Here is a 12,298-nt window from a genome sequence, read left to right as displayed (position 1 = left end):
GAAGGTCTAGAAGAATTAAAGGGATTCAAAATATAGGGCTGCCCTTTTACAGACTCTCTCACAGGAAGACCCTATGCCATCCCCAAACCCCTAAGTTGAAAAGGGGAGACAGTGCACCCTAAAGTCCCTCTGAACCCAGAGAGAAAGGCAAACAAGTAAAACCACGAGGATCCTTTAGGGCAGGCGGGTCAGAGATCACTGGACAGCAGACCTCAGACGAGTTTGTTAGAATTATGTGAAGAGTTTGTTAAACATACCAACTCCTAGGCTCCACAACAGACCTCCGGAATCTCCGCCTTTGGGAGGGCTGATGGGATTTTAATGGCAGGAGGAGCCAGATGGGGGATTCATGCATCAATAACAACTTCTCACCTTACAGAGGATGAAACCTGAGGCAGGATAATGAAATGGCTTTGTCCGAGGTCTTTTCACCGCTTTTTTCAACAAACTTGGCTTAGCTGTAATGGTGGGAGTGAGAATGCAGTGAGCAGGCACCTCTGGTCACTTATCCACCTGTCCTAAATGGTCCACCCCAAGCATTTAACACATGGATGGTGTCACCTTCCTGTGATCCCTGCCTCTTTGTGCTACCCCTGGTGACACCTCTCTCAGGATGGCTGAGCTAAGCTCAAACTCCTCTGTAAATTCAGTTTCTTGATTGCAACTTCAACTTTTCTCCAAACATTAAAACTATCAAAGGTGGAAATGTCCCATTTGGTCACTAGCTGGCAGTCATGACTGGAGCAGCACACACTAACAAGAGGAAGTAGCAAGAGGCCAAAAATGAATCTAAAGGGAACAAAGGGGCCTCTAACCAAGGAGAAAACATAGGCCAATCAACCAAGAAAATCAATGAGGTGAAAATGGTCAGCACAGAAAAATCAATAGGGTGCAACTCCACTGCATTCAGCCCTGGGGCCTTGCACCGGCTCTGCCGCCAGAGCTGAGCCACATCATTCCCCTTCCCCAGGACAGCTCCTCCTGCCCACCTCAACCTCCTCCCCCCAACACCTGCCTGTTTGCACAAATGTGTGTTTCCCCCTGAAATGCCCTAAATCCTATCATCACAGGAAAATGCCCTTTCTCCCCCTCCAGGATCACTACTGGAACCCAGGACATCATCATTTCACATTTAGATTATTTCCAAAACCCGCTCCCTCTGCCTCCATCTGCTCCCCCCGCCCCCACTACACATGACATGGAAAGCTTAGAATAAACTGCCTCCTTTGTCTCCCTTCCCTCCCTTATGTGACTCCCCCGCCAATAGGCAGGTGTCACCTTATCCCTCCCTGAAACGCAAAGCTTTTGTTCAGACTGGTCCTTAGAATACCTTTTCTCTTCTCTCCCTGAATAGTCACATCTTCCAGTACTTTGGGTTGAGCTACAGTGCTACCTTCTCTACCAGGCCTTCCTGGAACACCAGCAGCCCCTAAAGACCGCCTCCTTCTCTCAGCACCTGTGGAAATTTCCAACTACACCCCTTTTCTACATGATGCGCATGCCCGCTCTCACTGTAACAATGCTGGGCGTTGGGCATAAGGGGCAGTGTCTCCACAATATTCCAAATTGCTGGAGGAAGGCAGCGTAGAGTGGGAAGTACACTGGGATGAGAGCTGGGAGTTACTGATTCTGTCCAGGCCCTGCCTCTAATCACTGCATGTCCTTGGGGGAAGGATGGAACCTCTCAGAGCTTTTCTATAAAAGGAGGTGTTTGTAAGGGGGATCCCTCTCATTCTAACATTCTAGACTTCTGAGGCAGCAATTGTTTCTTTAATATCCCCCATAACACTTACAAGCTATTTACCCTTAATTTTCATTAACCTCTTAGAATTCTCTTTCCTTATTTATTAAATGGGATTGATAATAATACTTCACAGAATTTCTGAGAGGCTCAAATACTGCTTGCAAGATACTTAACACAGTCCTCAAACAAAGTAAGGGCTTTGTGAATTTTTGTTATGATTATTATTATTAAAGAAATAGAAGGAACATGCTAAATACCTGCCTGAATAAATGAATAAAAAGAACCTTTTAAAAACAGCTATTATTTCAGGCAAAAAAGAGATAAATAAATCCCAAATAAGACTTAATTGTTATTTAAATTATAAAGCATGTTTTCTTGCCAGTGGGTTTCAGCCCTGGACAAGTTTACTATGGATTCAATGAGACTGAAAAATGACAATGGAACTTTCTTGGGGTGAAAGGGTTTATACCCAACTTTATTCCCACAGTGGCAGGTCGGTCACTAAAATCCTGTCCACTCAGATGAGTCTGCATGCAGCAAGCCGGTCCCTTTACCCACGCACCCATCTCAGTCTCTGTCCCCAGGGCTGCCACCACTCCAGTCTCTGCTCTCCTGCAGCCGTGGCACCCTGTCACCTAGAGCACTGGGCAGAGCTCTTCATATAGAATCAATAGCAACAGCAATGTATTGCCCACACATGTGTAGTGAGCTAACCCACCAGGGCCAGGTAAGAATCCTGGCCACAGGAACTTTCATTTTATCCACACTCCACCCCTGTAGGATTCTCACCTCTCAATCTATATGCCCTCAATCTTCTGCAATGGTCCCTGTGTAAGGAAGCTGGAACATTGTAACCAAGTTCCATAATAACATACAAATAACAAAAATTATGACAAACTATAATAACCCTCAAGCCTGAGGAGATCCATTGCCACCAAGTGGTCATCCTGGCTGTATTCAAACCAGTTCTACTCAAACGAGTTAACCAAAAGGACCACGTGGGCCTTACAATACCCACCTTCTCCAGCCTCTCCAGTCTTTCCAGAAAAAGTCTTGGAGACACACAGGCCAGTCTTGTCACTTTGTCTCTGGCTTCTGCTGCGTCCTCAGCAGCTGGAACCACTGCTCCGGTTTCAACTGTTGCCACAGCTTCAGTAAGAATATATTTGCCTTTCCATCCAATTTCTCTCCATCTGCTAATGCCTTTATCAAATCAGCCCACATCTGGGTCCTCGTGACCTTCATGGGGCCCTTGAAACTCTTCCTTCAAGTAGCAGACCGTATTTCCTTTCCTGTTTTCATTGCATGAGGCTGAGGATAGGAGCAGAGCATAGAGTGCTCCACAGCCTGGGGAGGGGGCTGCACCCCTCCTGGAGGGATCTGCAGTTGTCTTTATTTTCTTTGGGGCTTTCCACCAGCTTTCAGCCAGATGGGTTTTCAACTGAGGGGCTGATACCTCTGGCACTGGCAGGGCCTCCACCCCCACCTGTTCCTCAAACCTCTGCTCCTCCATTTCTGACGTCTCCACTACCTGCTTCACGGCACCGGGCGGCCTGCACTCTCTCAGGCCACTGCTTCTCCGGCTGCTGCTCCTTCTCGTGCTGCTTCCTCTTGGGCTACCATGGCATCCTTTACCATTTCCACAGCACCTCATAGTGATGCCATTTCAGTCACCAGCAAATTTTTTACTTCCTCAACGGCATGTCGCAGCTCATGTTCTCCTGCTTCTCGTGCTTCCTGCAGGAGGGCATCTTTCTCCCTTACAGCCTTTCTCAATACTGTAAGGAAAAAAATCCCCAGCTTTCCCACTACCTTACCGGCACGCTGTTTCTCAAAGAACCTACTTATTATACCAAGGGCATCCCTACTTGCCTGGGTGTCGCCTCCACCCCTTCCCAGTCCTGGGATGGGGCCCGGCACTCTAGGAGGCAAGCCACCTCAGACCACGCGTCCACTGGGGGACACTCGAGTGTCTCCCCATCCACAGGGGCAGCCCGCTGAAACACTCCTTCCATGAGGGCAGCCTGTTCTTTTCCTTGGTCAACAATGAATCCTGCCAGGGTCACCAATTGTCTTGTCAATGGGTTTCAGCCTTGGGCAAGTTCACTATAGATTCAATGAGACCAAAAAATGACAATGGAATGTTATTGGGGTGAAAGGGTTATATCCAACTTTATTCCCACGGTGGCAGGTCAATCACTAGAATCCTGTCCACTCAGATCAAGTCTGCATGCAGCAAGCTGGTCTCTGCCTCTGGGCCTCTACCCTGCAGCTGTCTCTGCCTCTGTCCTCCACGCTGCCCCCACTGCAGCCTCTGCTCTTATGCAGCCATGAGCCATGCCACCGTGTCACCCAGAGCACTGGGTGGATCTCTTTATAGAGTCGATAGCAATGTATCACCCACACGTGCGTAGGGAGCTAGCCGACCAGGGCCAGGTGAGAATCCTGGCCACAGGAACCTTCTCTTTATCCACACATATTATCTCTCCTTCTAAAACAGTATTTTCTTTTCCTTTCTCTGAGCTAGGAATTCCCATTTATAACAGCCCTTCAGCATCTCTGAAAGCAGAGGCTCAGAGCCATTTCTGCAGCTCACAGTGCTGGACAGTAGGTCTCAGGGAGGCCAGGGAACGATGTCCTTGCCCACTCGTGATGGCGCTCCTGAAAGCCAAAGCCGCTGTCCCCCTGAATTGGAAGGAGGCAGGAAGACTAAACATTCCATTTAGAAAATTTATGGTCATTTTCATCTGAGACATGAAGGTACTATTCCTTGAGAATAAAACAAGAAGGCTACAGTTGAGAAGCCCTTGGTGCCTGACTGGCAAGGTGTTAATATATCAGTGAACTCGCTGAATCCTGTTCCTTCTCAAGGGAAATCCACTTGAAGATCAGAAGAGAGAAATCTCACCCACTTGTGGGCATTTATTTAGACAGCCAAGTCTAAAATAGAGGAAGCATGCCCTGGGTCAGGCCCCCAGGAATGAGGTCACACCTGAGCTAACCAACTGGGAGGAAGCATCCCAGCTCAACCTAGAGGAGAATTGCAGGAAGAACCGTGACAGGGCCTGTGACTAACACAAGAAGGTCACACCCTAAAAGAGAACTCAAGGAAATGGAGTTAGGCTGCTGGGAGCACAGTAGGAAGCCACAATTCATGGCATTCCAGAATTCCAATAACCTAGACTAGTTTTGGGGAAAATGACAACATCCTCAGAAATATAACTTATTAAATCAATAGAAGAAAGAGCTTCATACAATTTTAAAAAAACTTTTTTTTTATGCTTGTATTTCCAAACTTTTGAAGTATTGCTTCAAGTGCCACAAAAAATAAAAATAAAAAATGAAAACTCAACATGCTTCCTCCCATCTGGTGGAATTCCACTGGGGTTGGGAGGCAGCTATGAGTGTTAGATGTGCAGTGTGATTAAAAAAGAAATTGGACACCTTCAAAAATGCATTATTCAGTAACCAGGTTATAGATGAACAAGTAGTCACAAGGGATTTGTAAAGGCAATCACAGTATTTTTGTAATCTTACAAATGCTCAGTAGGTAAGCCTTATGTCATAGGACACACATGAACCCCGAAGTCTAATCCATTCCAGACCCTTTGTGAAAGGTTGGTGGTTGAAATGGCAGCCACAGTGCCTTCCTTCATTTATGCGGGGTCACAGGGAAGATGGAACAAACACAAGCTTTTTGGTGTCCCTCTGTCAGAAGTCAGATGGTGTGATATCTGGAGATAAGGTTAACCACTGTTCAATTGTTTTCTAGTTACCCTGTGTTTTTATAGGGTCTGACAGCAAACATATAAAGTATATATGGGAACTTGAGCAAAATAATTTGTTGACAGACAAGGGAATCCTGAAAGTGGGTACAGTCTGCCATGGTGAAAAGTGGGATATAAAGAAGTCATGTAGCAGAATAGTCAATTTAGGGCCAAAAGAATGAAAACAGGTCATTGCTCTGCCTCTTACCAATTGTAAGACTGCGCAAGTCCTTCATATTCTCTGAGCCTCAGCTTCATCATCTATGAAATTGGGAAAATAGTAAATACCCTTTGTGAAATCAAAATATTAATTTTTTAATGTGAGATCATGCAGGATCTCAGGGAGCAAAGTATAAAGACAAATCAGTGATAGACCCAGAATCCTATTTAACAAATTTATGAATCTGTTTTGAAGAAATGTTGTTTGTGTTAGTATTTTATAGTCTGAGGGTGGCCTGCATGGCATGGGCAAGGAATAGTCAATCCTGAGTCCCTGAGTCAGGAAGCCCCACAATGCAGGAAGAATCCAACACCCAGAAGGAGAAAGATGAATTAAATAGGTTAGTCCTGCTTCTACAAAAGAGACACCCTCAACTCTGTTGTTCATCCACAGTCTGAGCTCACACACACATGAGCCCACATGTGTGTGCTTCCAAGTCAGCCACAATAGGAGTGCCTTGTATCTAGAAGGCTGCTGACCTCTAGAAGTCACTGAAGGAGAGAAAGCCAAAGTGATGAGCTTGATCCTAGCGCCCATGGGAATTTCATTCCTGACCAGTGGTGCCTATGGGAATTCCATTCCTCACCAGTGGAGCCTATGGGAATTCCATTCCTGATGCTGACTCTGCCTCCTCTCAGGGTCCAGTCCCTCTGTGTGCCAAGGCTGCCAGCCAAGGGACCACTTAATGTCAACACTTTCCTGGTGAGTCCCACATCCAGCCACATCTTCCTAAAGAAGCTCTCAACTATTTAATTAGAAGCTGCTCTGACAATTCTGTCCTTGTCACATCAGCAATAGATTGGAACACAAGGGAGAAAATTTCCATTGAACCTGTGCCACGGCATTTGCTCTGTGAATTGAGATGAGTGGGATGCATTCACCTTGCTAATGTATAGAAATAAGAGGCAATGTAATTTCTCACAGTATCAAGTGGGAAGGTACAAAAACACAGCCATTCACAAAACAAAGGATGTTTGTTTTTCTCCCCATCCAAGCATTTGTTTGATCACCATTTCTTCTTTCTGAAACATGAGTGCGCTGTGTTTAGAGGCATTGCCTTTAGCGCCAGAGGGACCTGAGTATGAATTCTGCTCTGACCTTTATTAACGGCCTGAACTTGGGCTAGATTCTTACCTTCTTTGAGCCTTAGTTTTCTCACCTGTTAAACGGGGATAGTTATGCCTCCTCTGAGGTTGTTAGGATGATTAAAACAGAAAGTGAATATAAGGCACTAAGCATAAGTACTAAATATTCAATAAAGGATTATTCTTATTACTTCACACCTCAATGTCCTATGTTCTACATTAAAAGGTGAGTTCCATTCTATGATAATATAGCAGTATTTTTTACCTGCCTCTTCTGTTTCCCATTCTAGACCCTTCTCTTTACCTACCTAGGTACTTCCTCAGTCCTTATATAATGTGGGTTTCAGCCACCCCATCACCCAAATTGTCCTCCTCTATCAATTACAGTTTATAGGTAATTTTCAAAAAGTAGGGTTTCTGAATCTGAACACCAGGCTCACCGTCACAAAGTACAATGGGATTTACTTTCCCTTGAACATGCTGACTTCCTCACCAACTCAGTCTTGGATATCATTAACTTTTTCAGCCCTTCCACACAGGGATGGGACAGGGCCCTTCTAGCCTAAGGGCCAAGAAAAGGTAATTTACTTGGAAGAAACCACCTAACTCCACCCATTTATGTTTTTACTAAATCATTAACTTTTTCAGCCCTTCCACACAGGGATGGGACAGGGCCCTTCTAGCCTAAGGGCCAAGAAAAGGTAATTTACTTGGAAGAAACCACCTAACTCCACCCATTATGTTTTTACTAAATGGAGAAGAAATGAGATCTCGAGTTATATGATTCATTTGTGATTATTACCTTCTTTAAAAAGGTTAAGATGCCTACGACAAAATATAAAATAGTAATCTGCATCTTACTGCTGAAATTTCTGGAAAGAGATTTGGGAATTTAGGAAGGCAGCCATTCCACTAGAATCCTGGGAGACAAACAGAATATTGGGATAGAATCTGACAAGCAAGGAAGAAAGAAAAAAAGAAGATGTAGGTCATTTCAAAAGCTAAAGTTGCCTTAAAAAAAAAGTATAACAGGATTTCTTTCTTTTTCTAAAGATGATCTTTTTAAACACTGCCCTTTTACCCTTGAAACCACTTTTCCTTCTCCCTGAAGACACCCAACCAGTGCATGCTGCCCGCCAGCAGAGAAGGGATGCCCCAGCAGAGAGACCCACAATTACCATGTGATCACAGCACAAGACAAGATTAACAGGGTACAAGATCCATTTAGAACTTTTCATTCCTTGTTCAATTTGTACCAAGGTCCCTAGTAATTTTTTTAGAAATCTGGCAGGGATTTCTACATTCCAAGCCCTCCCCATTACATCTGGCACATCGGCAAAGCCATTACTTCCCTACAGAGCCAGGCGGAGAAAGAAGGAAAAGTGGCTTCACCAGGCTGAGTTTTATGAAAGCAAGAGCAACCCGGGGCAGAAACCGAGTCTGAAGATGACAAGGGCGGAAAGTCAAAACTCTTACATTATTAACAAAGGGCCATTTTCACTGACGACTAAGAGGTAAGAGTTCTCTAATTCTCCCATTGAAAGGCAGAACCAAAAGAAAAAGATGAAATCATCTGCCCCCCGCCCTGAACACAGAGGCTCCAGGGCTCCGCACCACGGACTCCCCCGGAGATAAACAGGCAGGCCGAGGATGAGGGGCACAGAGGCGCAGGGAGCCTGAGGGCACCCGGAGGGAGGGACGAGACAGAGAATATATGATTCAAGGTGGTGAAGGAAAGAAAGACATAGGGAGACAGAAACGGAAGAGGCCCAAACTGAGGGGAAGAGAAGTGTAGTGAGAGGAAATCAACAGCAGAAGGAAAGAGAAAACTTATCTGCTGGGCAGGCCAAGAGAAACCGAAAGGAAGGGAAAATAATAGAAATCAAAATGGAAGGGAAAGCAGAATGGACGAATGAACGCTGGTGGGCTGCTGAGACACTGAGACGCTGACGGGGCGCTGAGGCCGAGCCCTTTGTGCATTTCTTCTGGGGGCCTGGTGACTGCACAGCACAGCCTAAGGTTATTGATGTTTTCCAAGATGGTGGACTTTGGGGACAGGCAGGTACTGATTCAGATCTTCAGACAAGATACTTAACCTTTTGAGTTTTAGTTTGATTCTGCAAAATGAGGGTAATAACCAGCTTCACTAGATTGTTGTGAAGAATGAATATAATAAGACATATAAAATCCCAGTGCAATATTTGACATATAATGAATGATCAATGAGTGTTAGTTTCCATTTTTTAATATTATTAGGCATTCCACACTGGCTTTTTAATCATTAACAATTCTCTGTACTGCCTCCCCACCCCACGGCAGCACTGGCTCTTACTCTAAATTCTTTAAGGGCAGAATCTGTGTCTCGTCCACCAGGGACGCCTCAGTTCCTTGGCACAAGGCCAATGCTCCATAACTCCATGAGCAATTGTTGAATGAATGAATAAACAAACAAATGAATAAATGCATTAATGAACAAGTCTTCCTTTGTGGTGAGTTTAGTTACTATACAATCAGGACTGAGTGCAGAAAACAGAAACTACTCCAGATAGTTGAAGCAGAGAGCTTAATATTGGGTGTTAGGGATTTACAAAGACATTGGCAAGACTGGAGGAGCGTCAGAGCTGCCATTCTACTACAAATTTCAAGGTCACTCCAGCACAACAAGCCACAGATTAGGAAGCTGCAGCTTTGGCCATAGCTTCAGTTACCCTTCTTACTCACAAATCCGATGACCAGACAGGACCCCGGGCCCCTCACCCAGACCCTTCCAACTCTCGCATGTCATGACCCAGCTTGCCAACAACAGCTTTTGAAAATGGCATGTGTATCCTTTCTTCCAGATCTCAGCCTGAGTACACCTAATTGGCAGAACAAAATTTACATCTATGAATCTGGGACATGTAGCTTTTATAGCTTTCTTTTTTATGTATGTTTCTAATACAAGTTTATTGAATTTGTGCAATTTGTGCTTTCTTCAAGATAGACAATCTGGTGATGTAATTGCATAAATAATATTTCCTCACTCTTCTTCTATATATCCTTTAAAGCTATTATGCCCCATTTATTTATTAGCTGTTTTAACTAATGAATGCCCTAACTTCTTTCTTTCTCATTATACATAGCATACTGATTTCTCTTTTTATCTAAAATTTAATTTATTACAGGAATTTTTACAAATAGTTTTTATGGAATATATTTGACATGTAACATTGTATAAGTTTAATGTATACAGTGTGTTACTTTGATACATTAGCCTTGTAATATGATTGCTAATGTAGTGGTATTTATCACATTGCACATTCATAGTACAATATTATTGTCTATGTTCATTATACTGGGCATTAGATCTCTATGGCTTATTTACTACTCATTACAAGTTTGTACCCCTAAGTCACTATCACTGTTATCCTCCCCACCATCCCCTGGTAACCACCATTTTACTCTGTTTCTTACAAGTTTAACTTTTTTAGATTCCTCATATAAGCCATATCATACAGCACTTACTGTGTTTCTCTGACTTATCTCACCATAATGTAATCAAGGTCCACCCACATTTTGCAAATAGGAGGGTATCTTCCTCTCTAATGATTAAATAATATTCCATTGTGCATATGTACCCATCCTTTTTATCCATTCATCTTTTGATGGGCATTGGGATTGTTTCCCTATTTTGGCTATTGTGAATAATGTTGCTATAAACATGGGAGTGCATATATCTCTTCAAAATCCTATTTTCATTTCCTTTAGGTATATACTTATAGGTGGAATTGCTGGATGGTATAGTATAGTATAGTAGATCTATTTTTAATTTTTGAGGTAACTCTGTACTATTTTCCACAGTTGTTGGACCAATTAACATTCCCAACAATAATGTATAAGGGTTCCCCTCTCACCAGAGCCTCACCAGCACCTGTTGTCTCTTGTCCTCTTGCTGATAGTCATTCTAACAGGTGTGCGGTCATATCTTAGGATTTTGATTTGCATTTCCCAGATGACTAGGAATGTTAAGCATCTTTTCATGTGTCAGTTGGCCATTTGATGTTCTTTTTGGAGAAATGTATATTAGTTCTTCTGCCCATGTTTTAAACAGATTGTCTATTTTCTTATTATTGAGTTAACTGAGTTCTTTATTTTAGATACTAACTCCTTACCATACATGGTTGGCAAAAATTTTTTCCTACTGTGTAGATTGTCTTCATTTCATTAAATTTCTTTTCTGTGCAGAAGCTTTTGAGTTTGATGTAACCCCATTTGTTGATTTTTTTCTTTGATTGCTTATGCTTTTGGCATCATGCCAAAAACTTATTGCCAAACCAATATCAATGAGTTCCTCTCCTACATTTTCTTCTAGGAGTTTAATGATATCAAGTCTTATGTTTAAGTCTTTGATCCATTCTGAGTTAATTTTTGTGAGTGTTGTGAGATAGGGGTCCAGTTTCATTGTTCTGCATGTGTTTCCCCAGTTTGCCTAGAGCCATTTGTTGAAGAGACTGTCTTTTCCCCACTGGGTATTCTTGGCATCTTTGATGCTTATTAATTGACTTTATATTCCAGGCTTTAATTCTGGTCTCTCTATTCTGTCCCACTGGTCAATGTGTTTATTTTTGTGCCAGTACCATAATGTTTTTGTTACTATGGCTTTGTAGTAAATAGTTCACCCTTGAAAAACACTGGTTTGAACTGCATGAGTTCACTTACACACAGATCTTTTTCAATAAATATATTGGAAAAAATTTTGGAGATTTGAGACACATTGAAGAAACATTTTCTTTCCTCTAGGTTACTTCATTGTAAGAATACAGTATGAAATATACATAAAATACAAAATATGTATTAACAAACTATTTATGTTACTGTTAAGGCTTCTGGTCAATGGTAGACAATAAATAGTTTAGTTTTGCAGGAGTAAAAAAATGATAGGTGGATTTTTGACTGCACAGGGGTCAGCACCCATAATACTCATGTTATTCAAGGGTCAACTCTATTTTGAAATCTGAAGTGTGATATATCTGGCTTTGTTCCTTTTTCTCAATATTGCTTTGGCTATTCAGGACCTTTTGTGCTTCCACACAAATTTGAGGATTATTCTTTCTATTATGGGAAGAATCCATTTGGTATTTTGATGGGGATTATATTGAATCTGTAGATGGCTTTGGGTAGTATGGACATTTTAACAATATCAGGTCATCTGATCCATTAATGAATGTCTTCCCATTTGTTTCTTTTTCAATTTCTTTCAGCAAACTTTTGTAGTTTTCACTGTACAGATGTTTCACACCATTGATTAAATTTATTCCTAGGTATTGTTTTTGATGCTACTATGAATGAGATGGTTTTACTTCTTTTTCAAATTTTCTGTCATTAATGTAAAGGAATGAAGTTGATTTTGTATCCTGCCACTTTGCTGAAATCATTGCTTAATTCCAACAGATTTTTGACTGGTTCTTTTGAATTGTCTATATATAGGATCATATCATCAGCA

The sequence above is a fragment of the Manis javanica genome, chromosome 2 (assembly GCF_040802235.1).
Source record: "Manis javanica isolate MJ-LG chromosome 2, MJ_LKY, whole genome shotgun sequence".
Classification (NCBI taxonomy): Eukaryota; Metazoa; Chordata; class Mammalia; order Pholidota; family Manidae; genus Manis; species Manis javanica.
The sequence above is the reverse complement of the archived record's forward strand: the minus strand, read 5'-3'. Positions refer to the sequence as shown.